The sequence below is a fragment of the Filicampus tigris genome, chromosome 12 (genome assembly GCF_054856515.1).
Source record: "Filicampus tigris isolate MCC_2025a chromosome 12, RoL_Ftig_1.0, whole genome shotgun sequence".
Lineage (NCBI taxonomy): Eukaryota > Metazoa > Chordata > Actinopteri > Syngnathiformes > Syngnathidae > Filicampus > Filicampus tigris.
Window position 1 is genome coordinate 20,746,526 of NC_141228.1, and position 23,070 is coordinate 20,769,595.

A 23,070-nucleotide genomic window follows, 5' to 3' on the forward strand; every position below is an offset into this window, starting at 1 on the left:
TCTATACGTAGTTGCGATTGTTGGGTTAGTCCATGAAGGTTGAAAAGCTTGCCTGACATTTTCCTCCTCCCACCCGCTCTGTAGTTCCAGCAGTGTCAATCGCCACCCACTAGATGGCAGTGATGCCGTAGTTTCTCCCAACAAAAGCTGCAAATGGTCCTCGAGCTCGATGAGCATCCTTTTTGTTCACTGTAGTTTAAATGCAGCAATGTTGATATAAACGGAACCCCGCACCATTTATTGTGAGCCAAATTAAACTCATGTAAAGTTGGAGCCTCGATTCGAACTCCCAACCTCAGAACTGTGAGGCAGATGTGCTAACCAATTTGATGGCATTCTCATTTGAAGAAATCAGTCGTGCTAACTGCTTTCAAATCTCATTCCCTGTCAAGATGTAGTTTTTAAGTAACTAGATATGGAATAATTCCGTACCTGGGAGTTGACTTTAAACGTCGACTGCTCATTTGGTAATTTAACCTCACTTAAGAGGGGGGGGGGGGCGCTTTGTTTAACGTCCGACAAGCTTTCTGTTAATGTTGTTGTGCGATGCATCTATATTGACATTTACTCCCACTGACGTGCCTCTTTTTTTAATCATCCATCTGCAGTTTCCTGCACTGGCTGCAGAGTGCAAAGCTGTCTTGTGAGTGGGTGGAAGGATTAATAGAAGGGCTCGGTGAACCTCTTGACGACGGAGGCAGCATTGCTATCTATACCTACCAACAACCCACTCTGCAGATGAATCGACACCACTGGGTTTCCTCTGTACGCTTGAGCTACGCTCGAGAGGTCGAGGAAGCTTGCGAGCTGATCTCCTCTAATCCAGCATGCTTAATGGGAAACTCCTCGCAATATTTCAAGTTCCGCTTTGCTCGTGAGTGCGACTAAGCTTGTGAAATTAGCAGATCCTTAGCATCATTTAACCTCGAGTTTTTTTTTTTTTTGTTGTTAGGCAAAATGGATGGTAATTTTTTTTCCCCATTGGAATAAGAATCTGGCCTCTTATACAATACTGTCATTTTTTTTAATGACCTTACAGAAATTGGTGTAGGCCCAATTTAGCCCCTCCAGCATTTTCTTTGATAGTCTAAAATATATTTATAAATTCCAAACACACAACAGTTAGCTAGATAGATCAATAGCTAGACAAACTGTTTTTATTAATATGGTGTTTGATTAGTGAATCTGCCTGCGCTTGACTTGCGTTAGCATTGCTGCGTGTTATCAGCTAGCTTACGCTTTGGAAATGGAACAACAAACGTAATGGTGGTCTTTTTGCACAATACTGTATATTTAGATTTATATTGTAGTATATCTTTGCGTTAGTTTTATAGTTGGAGCCTTATGAATACAAAAAAATTGCAGACTCAAATTATAATTTATAATAGTGTTCCTTGCTATATCGAGGTTTGCTGTTTTTTTGTGTAGTTAGTATACATTAATCTCACCACATTTGTGGTTGACTATTCACAAACAAACATTTTTCACCTCTTTGGCACTTATAAATACGTACTCACTGAAAAGCCAACCAATTTTAAACATTTCTGGGGTCATCAATTACTCTGTTTTTGCCGTTTGCGGCAGAGCTCAGTCTCAATCGTCGTGTTTGCACTTTTGGTGAACTTGATATAAACCCCGGGTTATTGAGACCGGCAACTTTTTTTTTTTTTTGACTTTCTTGAGTCTTCACAGATTTTTTCTTATCTTGTGACATTGAGGTGCAAAGGAAGCAGTCACCCTCCCCTAGTGGCCCAGTAGTCTGTGTGTCAAAGGCACCGGGTGGTCTCTGGGGGACCTTCTCTAACTGTCTGAAGCGCTTTGAAGGTTGGCCCGCTCAGTTGAGGCAGCCGTTGACCTCCATCTTTGCTGTTTGTAGCCAGCTGGAGGCCACTTTTTAAATCTATTTCCCCCCCCCCCCTCCTTTCTTCTAAGTCCTTTTTAAAGTGCGAGGCGAAGACGGCGGCGTCTGGTCGGGGGCTGTAAATGTAATGCTCCGCCTCAGGTGAGCCGTTAAGGCCAGCCAGCCAGTTTAGAGTTTGCGGTGTTATAAAAAGATGCGGAGTGATGTGGTTGGGAGGGAAGTGGAGCAAAAAAAAAAAAAACTGTCAGTCGCTCATACGGTATATGTATAGACACGGCGCAACACCAGAACTTGCTGACAAGCTGAATGAATGGCAGCAGGTGCTGACTATACTCCGAGGCTATCATCTGCCGCATGACAATGTGACACTGCGTCATCAGCCAGCAGCAGCGACTCTTAACCTGCTGTGCGCTGGCACGCGCACAAAGACACCCGCGTGCACGCACGCACGCGCGCTCGACTTCACGGCCCGCGTCCTCAAAACGCGCTCGTTCAGCATGTCGCGTTACCTCCGACCCGATTACCAGCTGGCCCTGCACGTCCCGAGCATTCATCATTGTCTTGAGCAGGGGGGAGGACGTTTTGTTCTCTCCCATTGGAGTTGAGTTAAATTGCAAACAGTGGTTCTGGGAGGTAGAGTCGTTCGGCTGTCCCTTTATTTGCTGAGACTTGCGAGCAAAAAAATCAAGACAAGCGATGTGTGGTTTCAGCGTATTCGGCTCCGTTTACAACAAGCAGCGGTTGGCGGATAATAAGCGATTCTTCAAAAAAGAGGCTTTCAAAGCGGTTTAAATGTCACTCAGGTTGTTTACTGTCAAACTAAACATAAAACAAAGATTTTACACTTTGACCACAAGCATCGGCGCAACACATGTAGACAGACAATACAATAATACTCATGGCATTTTAAAAAGATTTAATTAATGGTAAGTAGTCACCTAGATAACAGAATAGCGGCACACTGCATTAGGGCTGAACAATTTGAAAAATAAGCTAATTGAAATGCCCCCCCTTGCCCTCCTCAAAAATTGCAATTAGACATGCGTTTATTTTTTTCATGGGTCCTCTTCCCATTCATTTTTTTTTTTTTTTTGATCACTGAACTATTTGGACCAAAGCGAGTCACAGACCTTTTGAATGAGACTAGTCTAGTGCGACTGCGAAGCTAGCATCAGGAATGATCGCTTTTCCTTTGCACGCTGCGAGCCGCCGGTCAGTCAAACTTCAGCTTCTTATCGCAACTCGATTTCATGTCTCTCGCCATCCTTCCGCCGAGTCCGGCGGGACTTAAAAGCTTTTGCCGCTCGCTATCCGTGCCGCGTCTGCCCGTCCGTCCTCTGCTGAGGTCAGCAGCACTTTGGATTTACGGAAAGTGTGCGGCTCCCGCAAACTGTTCCATTTTTGCCCCCCCCAAAAAAATAAATTCTCACATTTCTGATTCTATTCTGAGTCTGACCGTTAACGACACGCCAGGGAGGACGGCGGGAGATTTGAAATGTTTTTTTTTTTTTTTTTTTTTTTTTTTTTTTTTAAGAAGTGAGAAGCAACTTTTATGAAAGGCGTTTGCACGAATTTAAGACTACGCCGACTGCAGCTTACTTGCAATGTCTTTGTCTTGAGATGAGGTGAAGCAGCATGTGGTTTCATTCATCAAAAGTTATAAGTAACCTTTTTTTTTTTTTTTTTTGGTATTCTCGCTGCCATATGGTGACTTAAGCTCTAAAAATGAGGCAATATAGACTAGAGTGGTATTTCACTAAAATGACTTACCGTTGGTCTGGAAATAATAGAAAAAGGAAGCAAATCATGTATTTATAAAACCATGCCACATGGGACTGCTTTTATCACTAGAATGTATTAAACCACGAGGGGCTGGCTCGTTGAGGCAATTAAGGCCAGCGCAAATGGTACAAGTAGGGCATTAAATGCCAACTCAAGGCGATAAAGGGTGAACAAAAGAATACATCAAGTTGTAAAAAGGAGTCACATAAAAATAATGCTGATCAAGTGGTTCCGTAGGTAATCCTTTTTTTTTTTTGACAATTTACCAGTCAGCAAATGACTGCCATTACTCTATGCGGAGTTTTGCTTCCTTCTCTCGGCTCCATTCCAATTTCAGTTCCAGTAAGGGTGAAATCAAAATGACCACCTGCGATTGATATCAAACTCTTAAAATAAATGCATCGAACTTGTGCTCATTTCATTCCAGTGAGCTCTTCATCAGGAATCATCCGCAAAGTTTTATGTTCTGTTCATGTTGTCCGAAAGTCAAAGTTGATCACTTTCATGCGATGACTGTTGAAATCACATTCAGGCGGTAAGAAAAGAAAATGTTTTCAGATGCACTGGATGAATGATAGAATCTGAAACTCTTTATGTAGGTGGACGTGTTGGAAAAGCATAAAAATGCGTCAAAGCACAAAGTCAAGCTCCTGAACGTGCGGGTTCACCTCGCCACTTTTCCCACCTTTATCGTCCTCCTGAATCATCTTCATCCCTCAGCAGTTTTTTTCAAGCCAAACATTGACTCCATCAGCTGACTTAACACATTTGTTTGACCTGTTCCGAGAGGTCGTCTGAGGCTTTGAACGAGGGAGATGGTTACGCTATCCCTTGCGCGATCCCGGCCAAGTGCTGCCAGGCAACCGTTACGTGGAGTCTTTTTATTTTTTTACATTTTTTTTACTTTCATGTTGCTCACACAGATTTGTAACTTTCAGCTTGTTTCATCACATGATGTGATCATTAGCATTCGGCAAATTAGCTCTGCCAAGCAGGAAAAGCGCAAAGGCCTTGTTTTGATTGCCTTCTATTGGCGAGATGAGGCAAAGGCTATTTTCACAATACTTAATAGATTTTTTTTTTTCCGTGCCCGTCTGACTCAAAAGGTGGCGCGGCAGAGGGATTTATTTTCTCTTTTTTGATGGAGGGGACGATTAGTGATGAGCATCTGCCTCACAGTTCTGAGCTTCAGGATTTAAATCCGTCATCCATTATTAACAACACGACTCTCCACGATCATTTTCGATTTGTCGGAGGAATTTTACATAAGAATTTCAGAATCAAGAATGGTACACTCTAAAAACATTTGGGTTAAAAATAACACAGTTTTGGGTCAAAAATGGACCGATCCACTACTTGGGTCAATTTGACCCAACTTCCTGCGATGGGTAGATTTGTACAAAACAACCCCCCAAAATTGGCGAGAACGTGGGTCCAATTGACCCAATTAGTGGATCGGTCCATTTTTGACCTAAAATTGTGTTATTTTCATCCAGGGGCGGAGCCATGGGTGGGCCTGGGTGTGATTGACACACTGCCCACCCAGTGAGATTCATGAAACGTATACTTTGAAATTTTTAGTAAATTATTATTCACCTCCTAAGGCCCAAGCTGTTTTTTTTTTTTTTTTACATGCATTTTTTATTTCTTTTTGCTATTTGGGCTTATTAGAACCTAATTAGAAGAAAAACTAAGCATCATCTTTTAGTTTTTTGTTTTTGTATTGTACTGTATTTTGTATACTGTATTTTGACTGTAGTATGTAATACTCTTGTGAGACCACAAGATGGCAGTGTAAGTGCCCACATATGTGTCCAAAACACCCACAGTTGCACAGTGCACACGCTTGTGGACGCAAGAGCTAGAAAGTGATGTCCACTTATGTGGCCACTAAGCCTGAGGAGGTTAAATTATTTTTGAATTTGTGTTTCCTTGTGTGTGTGTGTGTTTTTTTTAATTTTATTGAATATTAGGAATGGCATAATTATGGTTGTCTAAGGAAGATCTGAACTTCATATTATTCAGTTTGTCATTTTATTTGAATATACGATGTGTCGGGACAGGAGGATTGTGCTCAGCGAGAGAAATATTCAAGCCCACCCTGATTTTTCCAGGCCCACCCATTAGCCACGTTCTGGCCCCGCCCCTGTTTTCAACCCAGCTGTTTTTCGAGTGTCCAGTCTCGTAACATGCTAGCTAAGAAACACGTAATCAACACCCCTTGATCCCAGTTAGCTTAGACAAATTCCTTATTAGTATTTTCTTCGCTAACTGTTCACTTTGGAAACACCCCCCCCCCCCCCCGCTTGCCTCAGAACAGAAACGGAAGAGTCGTGTGTAATTGTTCCCAAAGCTATTTTGGAAAGTCGCAGAGAATGATTTGGATGCTGATTTATTTATTGCTTTTTTTTTCGTTTTGTCTTTGTGTGTTTGCATACATTTGTGTGGATTGTAAAAAATGTAATTGTAATATCTTGGTGTCCTTCTCCTTGCAGCCAAAGACGAAGACATGCACAGATGGCTCCACTGACTTGTCCACCTTGAGTCACAACGGCGCTAAACGAGCCCTACCGCCACCCACGCAAGAATAAAAAAAAACAAAAAAAAAACGGTAAGTTGCGAAAAGTGCGTTTTGCCGAACGTGAGCAGTTTCTGTCTATCGATGGCTCCACGGTGCCGTTTACTGCACTGCGTCCAATTCCGGGAGCCAACCGGCTCGAACCGCTACTTTAGAAGGAGCGTTTTGAGTGAGCTGGCCACAGTTGTGTCCGGGGTCCGTCGGCTCCGGGTCGGTTAAATTGAGGTGTAGCTTCCACCTATATTCAAGTGTTCGCTGCTGAGGTCATTTGCCAAGAGAAACAGCAGCACCTACCAAGGCATGTAAGGGAATGTAAACAAAGGCTTTCTTTTTAAGATGTGCGGGCGCTCCACAACGTTGCACAAAACGTATCGTTAATCCCTACGCTTCCTAGCTTTGCTTTTTTTTTTTTTTTTTAAATTCAATTTCTCAAACTCAGTTCGAAATGTTCAAGTTTTGTACTCTTCATCACGCTAGAGTGTTTTTAGGCCAATTTGAGATGAATTAGCCCCCTTCCTGAAATCCTCCCCAAGTTGCCGCATCGGCCTTCCCGCTCTAATTACCAGCTGTCTAATTAACGGGCATGCATGTTTGTGGCTGTTTATCGCTCCAGAGGAGTTTGCGCTTGTCTTCTCGGGCTGTTGCCGCCGCACAATGTAGGCCAGAGACATGAAAGGATTTGGAGGATGCGATGTTTAAGGCTCGCCACACGGCTCACGAAACAACCGCTGCGTCCGCCGGATGTTTGTCGGCTCTTTTGGGATGACGTTCTGTGTTTTCTTAGCGGTCTGCGTTTTATTTCATCATGTTTGGTCGCCCCGCAGCGCCGCGGCGGCGTCTGCGGCTTTTCCGTCAACGGGCCAGCTGCTGCGTGAGTGTCAGCGGCAGAGGCGATGTTAGTTCTTTGAATTTTTAATGTTGCATTTTTAGGATTTTGGATAGTGCCCCAAATTAAACAAAAAAAAAAAAAAAATTGAAGTTATTCATCTTCAAGTATGTGTAAGATCTTACATTAGATCTACAGTGGGAACTTGGAAATAGAAAAACTGGTGGAGCTAGGATGATTTTTTTTTTGGTCCCATTTCTCAACAATTTTTTTTGTTTGTTTTTTTTACCCCCCAAAAAAAACAACACATTCTTTAGAAAACGCTGATAAAAATTCACGATATGGTTCGTACACGTGGGGAAGAAAATCGAACTCGAAAATCGATGAGCCGAACCGGCCTGCAGGCGGACAGCACCGACCGCACCGTCAAAGCCCGCTTAGAAGAAAGTCAAAACTCAATCCACCGCATTTTTTTTTTTTTGGATGAAAGGCCCGTCAAATGCTGCAAGACACATACTTACGCTGGCGTACGCAGCCCAATCGCACACTTGCATATTTCATGTGGCCAGTGGCAGCAGTGCCATCTTTGCAGACTGTACTGCTTGCTCAGCTCAAATCAAAGGTACATCCCCATTCAAGGGCGCTTCAATTCTCATTTATAAAAGCGCCGGCTAGCTCACAGCCCAGCATTAAAGTGTCAGCATGGTACAAGTCAAGTCAAGTGTTATCGATAGAGCGCCAACGCGCAACAGAAGGCGACCCAGCCCAGATCGAGCATCTCCTCACACGCGAAAGAAAACCAACGAACGTGATATGATAGAGTGGAAAAAAACAAAAAAAAAAACAGGGCAGGAGTGGTGGAGGGATGAGAGAACAATGGGCACAACAACAGAAAGTGTCCCGTGATAAAACCGAGCAGGACATGCGATCTTGCGATCTCTGTCATACAAGTGTAAAACAATTGTGTTCCACTTTTAGAGTAAAGACAAAGAAAAGGCAACGGAGACGCTCTTGAGGGAATCCTTTGGTGCGCACTTTCCCTCCGAAATTTGGTTCAATTACAAATTGTTTAAAAAAAAAAAAAAGTGTAATTTTTGATGTTTCACTTTATATGATGTGTCGTTGATAGTGGTGTCAAGCGATTAAAATATTTTAACTAATTAATCGCAACATTTTCCATAATTGATCGCGATTAATCGTATTTTTCAACTACTTATTTTTTTTTTTTACGAAGCTTGGTACCGATATTTACTTGAGTAAAATCTTGGAATTAATTTGGAAAAAAAATAAAAGTATGTTTCGATTGAAACACTGTTGTAATAGCTTTCTTTGATCCTTGAATACGATTCTTTTCCTGTAAAATACAACAGGTGAACGATACACCAAAGACGTACAGCTAATATGGTACTTAAATTTGGCTGTGCAAAGTGCGCAAATAATTTTGGATTTCTCCAAAGAGCCCTCGAGCTAGTTTTTAAAGTTAAACTACGAAAAAGTCCGTCTTTGCGACAGTGTCTCTGCTCTAAGTTTGTTTTCAGTCTCTTGCTGAGCGTAAAAGCACTGCGGCATAGATACCGATTAGCGTTAGCATGGAGTTAGCGGAAGTCATGTGGGTTTTCAAGACTCGGCGTGATTCTTTCTTCAACTGGGCGCGGCGTTCAACAGCTTCGAGCCTCTTTTTGCCAAGTTGCTGCCTTTTGGAAAGTGGCAACGCTCGTATTTCAAGTCTGTGCTCGCATTAAAGCAAAAAAAAAAATTTTTTAAAAGTCAAGTGGCTCAAGATAGGATCCGTCGTAGACAGCATTGTATAAGCATATTTGCTTGATGGTAGAACGTCTCAGGGCTATTTCTAAATGTCATTTTGTCCGAAGCCGACGGGCTCCGTGATTGGCAGCCAAAACAGGAAATGAAACAAGAGAGCGCCCGCGCCGGAGGTGGCCGTTAACTCGGCGAGCGGCCGGGAACATTTCCGCCCCCGTCGCGTATTTCCTGCGGACGTTTCCTCGCTTTTCGTTTTTTGCCTCGCCTCGGCCGCGCCGACTTCTTCAGCGTGATTTGATTGAAGCGCGCAAGGCCGCAGAGGGCAGACGCTTATTGAGCGTTGACGTTTGCGCTGCGTGCGGGTCGGCAGAAGAACCTGCGCCGGGCCGCGCTGTTTTTTTTTTTTTTTTTTTTAATTATTATTTGGAAGCCGACTCAGGAAAAAAAGATTTCGGTGGGCCGCAGCTTGCTCGGGGTCAGCGAGGGCTTCTCAAAACGGACGGACGGGCGCTGAGCAATAGAGGGCTTTGCGGCTTTATTGACTGAGCCCGACTGGCGGAGGCGCGGCTTTATCCCGGCGTCCTTACATTAGATAACAAAGAGCACTGACCTCTGCCACGGGCTTAGCACGCGCCGGCCGCGTAAATCGATACGGGAACGGATTCAGTGTTGGGGCTCAGCGGCTGCATGGAGATGAGTTTTCATCCGCGGCTAGAATTTTTATAAAGCCAAGAAGTTACGACGCGCGTTTTTACGGCAGCGGCCAACGTTCATTCAAGTGTGGGTTTTATATTTAATACAGAGTGTAAAAATTGGTTTGCAGCCGATGTACTGTGTAGTGCCCCGCGATTTATTTTTATGTTACCGCCACTGGATTGAAGGAAAGGAATTAAAGTATAATGTGCAATCCTACGTGAGGACAAATTGCAAGTTGATCCGGTTAGATCCAAGCGTCTGAATGAAAATGTCGTTCAATGCAAATTTTTCCGTGCGGATGTTAAAAGCCCGTCAAAGGATCCTTAAAGTGAAAGTCAACCCAAACATTTTTTTTTTTTCAAAAATATATTCCCAGCAGGCCCACTAGTTGAAACCAGGCAACATGATTAATGTGAAATATGAGTTAAGCAGCAAAATGCACCCCTTTTTTGCCATTCCAGGGGGCGGCCATTTTGTCACTTTTGTTGACTGAAAAATCACAAAATCACAACTGCTCAGGGTAACGACCAATCACGGCTCAGCTTCAGAAAACAGGTCAGCCGTGATTGGTCGTTACCAGTTGTGATGTCATTTTCAGTCGACAGAAGTGACAAAATGGCCGCCCCCTGAGATGGCAAAAAACAGGTGGATTAACTCTTATTCCACAAACGCAATACTTCTTCTTACATATTCTTGAAAAAAAAAAAAAAAAAAGTTTGGGTTGACTTCCACTTTAGCAAGGCTCGATTTCACTTTCGTGCTTCCGCGCGCTTGTAGCTCACTTCATTCAAAACTGTTTTGACAGTAATTTGTCGCATCGTGATCATTTTTTTTTTTTGGTGGATTCTCACCCTAATCTATGGCAAGGAGACTACGGACCCATCATAAAACATTCAGGAATTGAAATATCCCGTCGCTACCGCAGACAGGACAAAGAAAAATGAACACACCCACACAGAAGGTGAAGTCAAGTAAAAATAGTGAGCAGAGTAGCCTGAAGCGTTTTTTTGAAGTGCTGAGAGAGGGAGGACAATAGATTTTTTTGTTTTTTTTTTGTGTATGTGTGTCTCTTCCTGAAATATATTCATGAACCAAACAATGCTTACTCCCACAAAATGTGCGGCACCATGTTGATAAACGCAGAGAATGAAATACTCCCAAGTAGCACGCACTCAATGTTGGAAAAAGGGGGGGGGGGGGGGGGGCACAGAGTGACCGAAATGAACGGATAACAGATGAGCGTTTATTTGGAGTTCGACTGCACTGCAGGTTGGTTGAATAGCCCACCCATGGTTTGGCGCTGCGTAATCCAGCCCTCACACGAACCCCCCCGCCCCCCCCCCCCCCCAAGCCCATCTCGCGAGGGCCTCCTGACATTTGCTCGGGATGTTGATGTGCCGCGCTCGTCGGCTTAACTGCAGCGGCCACCCATCCTAATCGGCTCTCCTGTTAACGAGCTTACGGCAAAGTGGGGCAGTGGTCGGTGGGGAAAAAAAAAAAAAAAAAATAGATATTTGGGGATAGCTGCTTTGTGTTACGGAGATGCTTGGATGCACTGAATAGTTTTCCTCATCTGCGTATGAATAAAGCAGGCCCGTATCCAAGCCGTGACGTTACAGGATTGGCTTTTGCAAACAAGTCCAGAGATGAGCCACGCGACGTTTGCAACAAAATTGAAGATTCACCTTGGACCAAAGTGATGTTGAATGTTTCGTGTTACGTCTTCGATTTCAGATGATTGCGCCAATGCCGGCGCGTATTTGCCGTCCTGCCGCAGTGATATGGATTTTTATTTTATTTATTTATTTATTTATTTTTTTTTTTTCGGAAAAAGCGCTTCCTAATCCACCCGCGAGCCACCTCCATCTGCATGCGACGTGGGAGGCTATTATGTGCCCTCTCATCTGATCACACACAGGCACTCATCAGTGAATAAAAGTAGCCCAGAAGTGCTTATCAAAGCCCAGAATATGACGCTTTCTCTCCTGGCTTCATGTGAGCAGATCGCTCACGCCGAGAAAGAAGAGAAAATGCTTTTTTTTTTTTGCTTTTTTTTTTTTTTTCCAAAGCCTATGTTGTCTCCAATATCAACAAAAGCTGGGATGACACGTGGGGGGGGGGGGGGGGGGGGGGGGGGGGTTGGGCGATTGCTGCTCTCAAATATAGCGCAGATCATATTTTCTTTTGGGCGAGCTTTCATTCCACTCCCGCCGCTGAGCGGTTTGCAGTTTCCATCTGCGTGTTTGCATGCGAGCGCGCAATTGAACGTCCAATTTAGCGCGCGCGTCACGCTTGACCTCACCCGCTCGCGTTGCACCAAAATAAAAGCGTAGAAGGAAAGATGTTCTTTTTTTTTTTTTCCTTTTTTCCCCCCCCCTCCTTGAACTGTAAGTCCTCTGAAGGTTTGAATTTACACTGCAGGTCCAACTGACCAATGACAATTAATTTCAAATGGCATGTAAGTAACTCCAAAACATCCTGCATGACGTCCCCCCCAAATTTTTTTTTTTGATGGAATGTTACTATAACATTAAATGTGTAAAAATGTGACAAATAAAGGACCCATTATAAGTCACGCCTCTGTTTGGTTGTTTTTCCTCGGGTGCTGTGTTTTTTTTATACCTCAAATTGGAGGCACAGAGATGGCAGATTTTTTTTTTTAACAGATCATGAAGGTATTTAACACTGTCAAATCAAGGCCCCGGTTTTTGCACGATTTTATTTTTCATTTTTTTGGACCAATTTCCCCCCCCCCCTCTGTGTTTCATATATCTGCTTGGTTTTCATAGTTGAAAATGCAAAACTGAGGTTCCTTGAAGAGCTCGACGGGGGTTTTGTGTATATACACGTCACAGATTGGTGTATTTTTATGACATCAAGACGGCATTGGCAGGGTGTATCCGATCTGCCCGATTTCGCTGCACTCGCATTGGGGATTATCCAGTACATATCGGATTTTCATCCACGTTTGAAGAGGCCTGATTCCGATATGAAGATATCGGATTATAGAAGCCTCTCTCTCCTTCTACTGCCATGGCTCACATCCCAATTGTGCCAAACTTGCTGCTCACTATTAGTGTCTCCGACAAAGCTCCGGTAATCCCAATTGCCGCCTTCAAACAGGCGGCCACGTTTTTTTTCCTTTTTCTTTTTCTGGAAGTTATTTCCGTCTCGACTCAAAAACGTGTCGAAAGTGACATCACTGTGATGTGATCTGCCGGAATCGGAGGCACTCGTGCGTGTGCCTTCCAAAAATGGCATCATTCTCCTCATAATCCACACAGCTTGCTTTATTTTTAGACATTATATAATGAACAAATGATGTCTGAACTTCTTTTGTGCACAATCTCACGTGATCCGATACAAGAGCTGTATCACATTCTGCCTTAACGGAGATAATCATGCTCACTGTTCGTTTGACGATCTGGTTACCTCCTTCAGTGACTTGAGTCGGGCAAAATTTGACAAACGGCTGTCGGTGTGCGGCAGAGCTGTTCCTCCGCAAACTGCAACCACAATCATAAACATATTGTTAAACGACAAGTTAACCGCCGCAATGTATGCCACTGGGCATAATGCCAGCTCGACTGTTTGAAAGAGTCTATGAAGGAGAAAAAAAAATACAAAAAACCAAAATATATATATACATATATATTAAAAAAAAAAAAAAAATATATATATATATATATATATATATATTAGGGATGTACCGATTCACTCAAGCCCCGATCCGATTCGATATTCAGTTCCCAATTTTCGATTCGATTCGATTTAAAAAAAAAAATTGCTACCATGTTTGTGTCCGTGCGCTAGTGTGGTTCTGCAGCCATCCGCAAACGCAATACGCAATGACGTTCGGCGCAAGCGCATCATTTGATCTACACATTCAAAATGTGCTATGCATCTGGAAAGACATAATTTTCTAGATGAATAGAAAAAAAATAGATTAATCGAATCGATTAATCGGAGCGCGTCGATTTTAAATCGATTTTCCGATTAGTCGTTACATCCCTAATACATATCTGGTAAATTTCAATTCCGTCAGCATCCCGCAAAGGAATTTTTGAATTTCCACAGTTAGCACATGCGAAACCGCTCATATCGGCCGTGTTGACGTCGTACAGGCTTACCTAATGAAGTGTCCAGAGAGTTTATGTACGTATTTGCCGGCTTAGCCATACTGCTGCTGACACTAAGCACTTTAAAGTCACTCCCTCTCGGTGCACAAAGGTGGAAATGAGCAGCGGAGCGACATCGGCGTCAGCAGCGCTCGCTAATCCTGCCCTCAATGCCTCGTGGCCGCGTTGTCTTTATTTACTTCTGACAGCCTCAAACCGGAAACTCTGATCACATTTTCCACACCGTTCCTCGTACACACTTGCTTGCACAGCCAAGTGAGTGTTTTTTTTTTTTTCATTCCTCCCCGCCCACGCGGACCCCTCGCCATTGCTCAGTACCCCCCCCCACCCCAGCCTGCCCCAGCCTTCAGGGAGTCATCAGTAGCTAACCCCGGCCTCGTTTTGTTTTCTCAGCGGGGCCAACCATCTATTTGTTGAGACGGAGGGAGCGTTGAGAGACGGAGTGGATTTGAGATTGGATTAGGACAAGGGGTGGATTAATCAAAACCACTGCTGGGTGACAATTTGGCCATTTCCTTCGGATTCCTGCCAGGCAGATCAATACCACGCCTTTGTTCCCCCCAAACGTCTGCAGTCTCCCAACTGCGGCGCTGCTACCCAGGACGCACTTCAAAATAGCCACTTTTAGGGGGATAATCCATTTTGCTCAATTATATTTGCGATACTCTATGGCCGGTCAATATAACTATGAAGGGACTAGGTTTACATGGACAAAAGTTATTCAATCCGATCAGAGTTCGGATGAAAATTCTGTCCGGATGCGCCGCCTTCGTGGACACCGAAAATATCGATCCGATGAGGACTCATCCGATTCGTGCATCACACTTTCCATCGGGAACAAACTATTTTGACATGCGCCGATCGACCAAATATACCGGAAATGATGTAAGAAGAAGAAGCCGTAGCGACTTGAGTGTCAATAAAACATCGCTCCGTCCATTTCTCCTTTAAACGTAAGCGTTTTTTTTTCACGTATTTTTCCCGGTTTGCGCTGTTACGTCGAGGTAACACTTCAGATGCAAATGTGCCAGTTCAGTTTTGCGCTTGCCATGTCTTTTGCTCACTCTGCTTCTACTAGCTTCCGGGAATAACACAAACTCATATAATGACATCACAGACATGCGCGGTAAAGACGATTTTCTCCGAAAAAAGTGTTCATGCGTACCGATCGGATTAGCAATCGACTCCTCTTATTTGGAATAAAATCTTGATCGGAGTGGGCTTGATCGGGTCAGAATATTCCGGATGGGGTGTGTACACGAAGCATTTTTATTCCGATTAGTCTTTTAATCCGAATAAATATGTCCATGTAAACAGACTAAATCGGCAGAATTTAATCTTGAGGTCTTATTATAAATCGCCAAACTTTTTTCACACATCCAATGATAATCTTCTTTCAGGAAACCTTGTATTGTTTCCAATTGTATCATAATTTATGTCCAACATTTTCTGCAACAGTGGAGTTGCAGAATCATTGTGTTCGTGTAGTTGGATGTTGCCAAGCCGAACGTGTCCACTCTGTCATAGTAATCGATTGATGTCAAAAAAAATCTTAAGAGAAATTTGAAATACATTTGCTACACAATTCGTCACCCTGCTAACTGAATCATTTTGCTAATCGAAGGGCCACAATGTGCTCATTAAATGCTAACATTAGCCACAAATGTCCACCCTGTCAGGAAAAACTTTTCTGGTGAAATGTGAAAAGTTTCAAAGGCATCTTAGGTGGACGTTGACTCATATGAAATCAAAGTCATAAAACTATGACCAAGTTAGAAATACACTTGAAATCGAATAAACGAGAAGCTTAAGAGACAAATATAATATTGAAAATATTTGCTTCTTGAGGGGTTTATTTACTATTTTTTTCTCCCCCCTTTTATCTCACGTTATCAATTATATCGTCTATATGGGCCTAAATTGGTGCCCTAACGTTAACTTTGCACAAGCAGACGGGCATTCTGGGTTGACAGTGGGAGGAAGTTTACAGAGAGGAACAGATGGATTCTTATCAACGCACACACATCTAAAGGTCGCAGAGACCTAAATCCCCCCCCCCCACCCCCACCCCCCAAAAATAAAATCAAGACTTCCATCCCGTAAAGGCAGTCGTTAAATATACATCCGCTTCGTTCCCAGCAGAGACTGGCTTAAAGTGGCACATGTGCCAGTTGTGCACAATGGCATTCTTAAGGGGATAAGGCAAAGCCCACCTAAAGCCCACCGCAGTGGCGGGACGCGTGCCCACTTCTGTCTCCTGCGCTGTCACTGTGGGCAGCGCATCCAGCGCATGCTAACGCTAATTAGCTGGCGCTTTAGAACGGGGGGGGGTTTGCGCCAGCATCCTTGCAACTTGTGAAAGTCAGATTAGCCGCAAAAGTCGCAGACGCTAGCTGCTGCGCCGATGGGTTGCGGCTGATGAACCGCCGTTGAACAGTATTTATATTTTGGTTACATTAATCGGCGGTTGTCCTTTTTGATCGATTTCTTGCAGTGAAGCGCCAGACAAAGCAATGCTCAGTATATATCTGCAGGATATTGTCGTGGTGCTTTTGTGAACTTTGGCTTGTTTTGATGACAAGAGCGTGTACGCCGAGTCTGCTTGGGGGTGTCGGGGGGGGGGGGGGGCACAGTATAATTATAGCGTGTATCGGCCTTCGGAGATGTGGTGTAAATCCCTACGGAAGGCTTGTATATTTTGTACGGGTAAGAGCAGATGGTACAAATAGCAATACTGTGATGAGTTGCTGTAAGCGGGGTGAGCGTCTCGGATTCAGGTCCTGTACCCCCCCCCCAAAAAAAATTGTAAAAGACATTTTGTAGATGCACTGTAAGAAGCAGGGCTGCCTTTGTACAGTATTTCCCTTCCAGAATTGAAAGTGAAGTCCCAATGAGCAGGATAGTGAGCGTGAGACAACAGCCCGGGGGCCAAATAATCGTTGCGCACTCGCGGCAAAATGTGCACGTCAAGTGAAAGAGATCAGCTTCATTTAAATCCAGTAAGCATTGGATTGTCCCCCCCCACCCCCCCCCCCCCCCCCGAGGAGAATGAGCCTCCTCGTATTCTCGTGACAATCTTAAAAGACGGGCGCGCCACACTTTATAAAGCCGCCGGTTGGTCAACGTGTTGCCGGGCATGCTTTCTTGCAAAAAAAAAATTTAAAAAAAGGAATGAAATGAGGAATATGCAGTCGTACTTCATTTAAAAAAAAAAATGGCTAAACGTTTCCTAATCGTAATGTCGTGAAATCTAGTGAACGTATCCTTCCTACACTTATGGAATTATCAGAGGTGGGCATTTTACAAAATTTTGCTGGTCTCTCCTTCGTCGGCCGTCAGCGCCGTGAATACCCGTCCGTCATTTTCCGTGACGAATTATAATCGTCAAAGTTTGTCGTTATGTCATTCCGTCCCCCACCCCCCAAAAAAAAAAAAAAAGTCAGCAAAACAGGCACCCGTCAGTGACGGACTAACGAACCGTCACTATTTTTACCGTTAGATGAAAATACATTATATGGTTTGGTTAAACATTTGGCGTTTAAATATATAACGTTTGACACGTTTTTATTTTATATGTCAATTCTACAGACAACTTTACTGGCTTGTAGTCAGCACATTTGGCCTCTTATTTAGAAAGCTGAGAGTGAGACCAGGCACCCCAGACGAAGCTCCTGGTTTTTTTTTTTTTTTTTTTTGACAAGATAGCAACATTTCCCGATAAAAAGCGATTTAATTAGCCCAGACGGACTATTCCGAGCTACACAAGCTCACTTTATGACGCTTTCCCTCCCCTTTCCGCCATGACTGATCTTTAACCCTCCTCTTGGTTTGCTGCCTCAGCTCGTCGGAGGACCCGAACGCTCGCTTGTGTTGATGGACGACGTGGGCCCGCTGGCTGTTTTTCTTCATGATGCGTGAGAGCCTTTTCATTTATAGTCGCGCCGCCCACAGCCGCGCTTTTTGTCAGGTCATTTCTTCTCGTTCTGGTTTTTACGTCGCTCCGCTTTTCACCTTTTTGTAACTCGCTTACCTTCCCCGCGTATGTGCTTGCAAAATGAAGCATTAGAAAATGATGGGTTTCGTTTTTTGTGGGGGGGAGTTTCTTCAATTTGGATTCATTTATGACACCATTTTTTTTTTTTTTTTTTTTTTTCAAAGAAAGAATGAGGTCTGAATGTGCACAAATCAAAATGACCGGTTGTCATTGCAATAAACATGTTGTACAAATGCATGCGGCCCACCTACCCGGCAGCCGAGTTAGGTGGTCAGGTATGTGGGTTGAAAATGCTTTCATGACTTCTCTTGGTTCAACCTCATATGATCAGGTTCAAATACAAAAGTACAGTACAGTGGTACCTCTACTTATGAAATGAATTGGTTCTGAAAGAAATTCTTAATTTTCTAATGTTGTAAGTAGGGACGCGTTTTCCATGTGAATGCCCTAATCCGTTCCAAGCCCCCCAATATTCAGACATAAATGTTTTGTAAAGCATAAAAACATGTAACAAATACATGTTGCAATTAGATTATTGCACAATAAATGAGAGTTGTGCATAATGTAAAACAAAACAACAAAGAATAGAGTAAATAATAAAAATTATGGTTGTTTACCTTTTAATTGCTCTCCTCGTCGCTTTTTGGCGTCTTTGGTTCATGTTCTCTCACAGAAGTGGTTTTTGCCTGGCGTTTTGTAAACAACTGATTGAATAACGTGGCGACTGTCGTATTCTTTGCCGAGATCAACCAAGCGCATCCACCTTTCATACTTTTCTATTATCTCTTGCTTTGTTTGTATGGACAGAAAAAACGATTGTCTCCTTTTTTTCTTTCCCTCGTTTCTAATTCACGTCAAACTATCGGAACGCCTCATGGCCCGGGAGGCGAATGATGAGGATGCTGCGTAGACATATCTATCACATATCTATCTATCTATCTACCTGTCTATCTGCACACATAGACACATACAATAGAGGTCTTCTCTTAGCCAATGGGATGCCAGGAAGATGCTAGGCTAGCCAATGGCAGAGTAGCTATGAATATGTTGCGTTCAGGAAACTCCGGAGCTGAGAGTGGCAGCCCATACTGTATTTTTACCTGTCCTATCTTGAAATTTCTTTCGTAACAAGAGGCAATATTTTTTTTTCTGTTGAGGCGTTTTGTAACTGGAAAATTTCGGATTTATAGACATTTGTAAGTAGAGGTACCACTGTACTCAAACAAACCTGTGCATGTACAGTACGCCATCCGTGGCGGGCCGAATGAATTTACCGGAAACACTGCTATATTTATGTGATCATTTGCGTATGTAAGGTTTTAATTAACATACATTAATGGCGCAGTAGGAGCTAGCGTATGTAAATTGTGATAACATTATATTAGCAAACAATGTTCCCATGTTGAACTTTCCTGGATTTCTCCTTAAACTGGCAAATTACCTGGCCTACTAGCTGGCATATTAGCACGTACGCTAACAAACCCTGCTAGCTAGCTGGCCAGCCCAAAGCTAACATGACCACAGACATTGCGGACAAGTTTCATGAATTGGCGCTGGTGAATGGTCAAGAACCGCCCCCTGAAAATCTGCATCAGTGTGTTTCAGTTGTAACGGCCCAACTTAGCAAAGAGCCTTGACGATATGACTCAGCAGTTTTACGTGTGTTACATACAAAGCGTCTAAGTCAATTACTGTAAAAGTACCAAAACCCAGTAGATAGTTAACAAAAAGCTGTGGCGATGTAATAATGTCAAAATGATTTAAAAACGTCTCAGTGAACTACACCGCAATAATAAACATGATTCACTGTAGTCCGTCAAAAGTGAGCATCTTTGTTATGTGCGCAATGTTGTGGCCTGCGTGTGTCGCTAACGTCTACTTATGAAATATGGCGCAATTAAAGCAGGAGCCAAGTTGTTTTCAAAGCTCCTGCCATGACCAGGCACATTGTTCACTCGCCCACCTGCTGCTTTCTTCCAGTCTGCATGTCAACAATCAATTATTGATCATTTCATTGACGTGCCGCGACATCCATCAAGCGTGCGTCAGCGCCAAACTGTGGTCTGCGGCGAGAGACGCGCCCCTACGTGTGCGTCTCTCCTGACATTGGCGGGAGGCCACCGGCGCTTTTGTTGGCGTCGACCCACTGACGCGGACCCGGGAGGCCGCCGGCCGTCTCTCGAGTGTCTCGGAACTGGCGCTGACCCAGAAACATGGCCGCTCACGGTCACTTTTGTTCCACTCCCTTGCCCCCGCTGACAATGCGCGGCTCATTTTTCACCCTGTGTTGGTTATGTCGCTCTTGCGTTATGCGGCTGTGCAGGAGTACATTTGACACAGCATCAAACGCGACATTGCCTTGTTGGCTTTGGTATTATTATTTATTATTGCTGTATGTCACTGCAATTAACGCTGGGAGAACAAATTGTACAAAAGAAATACATAGCTGCTGTAGCTAGATCAAATCCGCGAGTATCTGACAACCCATGATGAGGTCCGTAATTGCCTATAGATTAGGGCTGCTCGATTAAGGGGGGCGGGGGAGGGGGGATACTAATCATGATTATTTTGGTAGTAATTGAAATCACAATTATTCAAACGCTCATTTATTTTTTTTGTACAAAACAGGAAAAAGGTAAAAAAAAAATAGAAAGACAAATAAATTTAAGAAAGTTCCTTTTGGACCAAACAAATTATAAAATGAGTTATAAAATTCAAAATAAGGCGCTAATGTATGATTTCCTCATGTAAACAAACAAAATGAGTATTAATAATCGTTTTGTTACGATTATACCAATTTTGTAATCGCGGAGTGTAATAATCGTAATTGTAATTGAATTTCGATTCATTGCACAGCCCTACTATCGTTGCCACAAGATGGCGGCAAAGCACTATCTGAAGCTCCTCAACTCATTTCCACATAGTTCCTTGGCACCAAGATGGCGCCAAAACAATGCCCTTATATTAGACAGCACTTAGGCCTAAGACAAAAACAGCAAATAGAGCCCCCCCTCCAAAAAAAGAATCTGCAAATAGTTGAATCTGTGTTGAACAAATTGCGAATACATCGTGAAAACCACTTATTTTTTTCAATTTTCTTATTTTTACATGAATGCTGTTTCCGCGTTACAGACATCGCATTAACGTGAAAATTAAAAAAAATTTTTTTTTAAAAATACAAAATTGGATTTAAGTGTTTTTCACAGGACAGCGACGATATGAGGTAAGTCTGTACAGTACGTCACTTGCTATATTAGTTGTTTCCCTTCATTCGATTCGCTGGCACATCTGAAGCGTGCTCGTTACTTGAATTTTGGCTCATAACAGCAACCGCATGGCTACACCAAAGTAACATCGCGCGGGGTCGCCGTCAAAATCCGAAACGTTTGATTCACGGCGGATGGATGGATGGATGGAACACAGTGCGCAAGAATAGCCTTGGGTGATGAGCCACATGCTGCTTTACCAAGTCTCAAGCTTATTTTTTTGCTGACGAGCTCTCCTCTTCCTCCACTACTTCATCCGTCAGTTCACAGGAGGAAGTCGACTTCCTCCTGCCTGCATGCCCGCACATTTCCCCCAAGGCTTTTTTTTTTTTTTTTTTCTTGCCGTTATCCTCTCTCCACTCCGCGGCGGCGCTCATCCGCTCCCATGCCTCTCCGTATCGCTTGTTGTTATCCCTGCCCGGGCTGATCTCTGGTGACTCACTAACCTCCGTCCGATCCAGTAGGCGTGGGACTGTGCAAGCCTACACACGGAAAACAACGTCACGCAACCCCCCCCCCCCCCCACGGCGGCAGCCTTATTACTCAGCCTGCCCTCGCCTGGCCGTGCCATGCCAATCTTCTGTTCAAGTCGGCGTATTAGGCCATGAAGGGAAGGTGCAAAAAAAGGCCTACAATGAGTTGCGTCAGGAAGGAAAAGATCTAGTGAGGAGATGCTGCCGCTGGACCATGAAAACCACGTAGAGGTTCATCTCAATACTCTGGAAGGTCATTCATCATTCATTTGAGTTGTTCAATTCAAAACGTTAGACTCAAGATCCGCTCTGTGTATATATATATATATATATATATATATATATATATATATGTATATATATGTATGTATGTATGTATGTATATATATATGTATGTATGTATGTATATGTGTGTATCGGGGTGTCGAGGCCTCTACTCACCCGAGAATCTTTTGAGGACACCAAAATGGAGGGCCAGTTAACAGCATTGTGCATCATCGTGCTGGCTCCCTCCGAAAATGTCACGCATGGCTCACTCTTCACTCTTGTGATGTGTCCCTTTGCACCTTTGACATCATCATCCTCATCATCATCATCATCATCATCATATCTCCATGAGCGATTGCTCACATGCTCGTTCTTCATGTGTGTGTGTTGGTGCCGTGACGAAGGCGCTCGCCCAGGAAGACGTCTGCCGCGTTTGTGAAGTGCATGTGCCACCTCTGAGCTCAGCTCGCCTCGGCCGCAGGCTGACGAGCGGAGCGGCGAGCAGATTACTCACGCAGCCTGATGAGTTAACACACACACACACACCCCCACACACTAGTCACAAGTGTGTCTGCTCTTTTCTTTCAGTGTGCCATCACTGCGGCCGGGGCTCTGCAGCCAAAGGCCAGATGGGCAGCGCACGGCGTGAGGCCGCTGGTCTCAAGGACACGCTCCCCGACACCGATTTTCACACAATAAAACTGCGCGCGTGCGTGCATGCAAAGCAGGTAAGCGCACGTGGTTGCTCCACAAGTCCTGCTAATACGCACCCGTCAAGGCTTCCTTAGCGCTCTGTTTTTAGCCAACGCGCGATCGCAATGTTGGCTGCTATTTGATCGCCGTTCAACGCACTGACAGTTGACACTTCAATTCAAGTCCCCAAAAAAACACACACACACACACACACACTTTATATTATTAACTCAAGGTCATGTTTCGTTTGTCATTCCAGTTACACTATGAGGTACACAGTCGGCTAGAAGGCAATCATTAAATAATAAAGTGCGGAAAGATGAATAACGCCGTCTGTTAGTACGTGAATGTCGCTGGCCTCGGGCGCCAAAATCTGCACTTTTTAGCAGACGCACAAAAACATTTCAAACCACTACTACATAGCTTAGCCTGAGGAATGTCCGCTTCGCTAAATGCTAACAAACGATACAAAACACCAAAGGCAGGCTAACGCAGCGCTTAGATTGCTATGTGGTAGCGTCAACGTTGCAAGCAACAAGGATTTGAGCACCAATGGTGCAGCAGCACATACAGGCAGACAATACAACAATACTGACCGGCAAGGCAAGGCGGTTTCATTTACATCGCACATTTCGTACACAAATCAACTCAGTGTGCTTCACACGGGCAAAGGCACAACACCTACAAGCATGTACAAATGCAACAGATATTACGAAGCAAAGCAGGGAAAACAA

At 43.9% G+C, this 23,070-nt stretch overlaps 1 protein-coding gene across 2 annotated transcripts in view; it reads left to right on the forward strand.

Annotated features, from left to right (window-relative positions):
- Window positions 1-547: 547 nt before the first annotated feature.
- The window catches only part of lingo3a (leucine rich repeat and Ig domain containing 3a), a 61,128-nt gene continuing 38,605 nt past the window's right edge, over window positions 548-23,070 (forward strand). Inside the window, exons 1-3 of one of the 2 annotated variants that reach the window (XM_086048085.1) lie at window positions 548-874; window positions 6,139-6,254; window positions 22,232-22,371. The gene's annotated coding sequence lies outside the window, so the exon portion shown is untranslated. Of the gene's footprint in view, window positions 875-6,138; window positions 6,255-13,774; window positions 13,899-22,231; window positions 22,372-23,070 lie in introns of those variants that run through there. The other variant, XM_086048086.1, reaches the window with a different exon arrangement.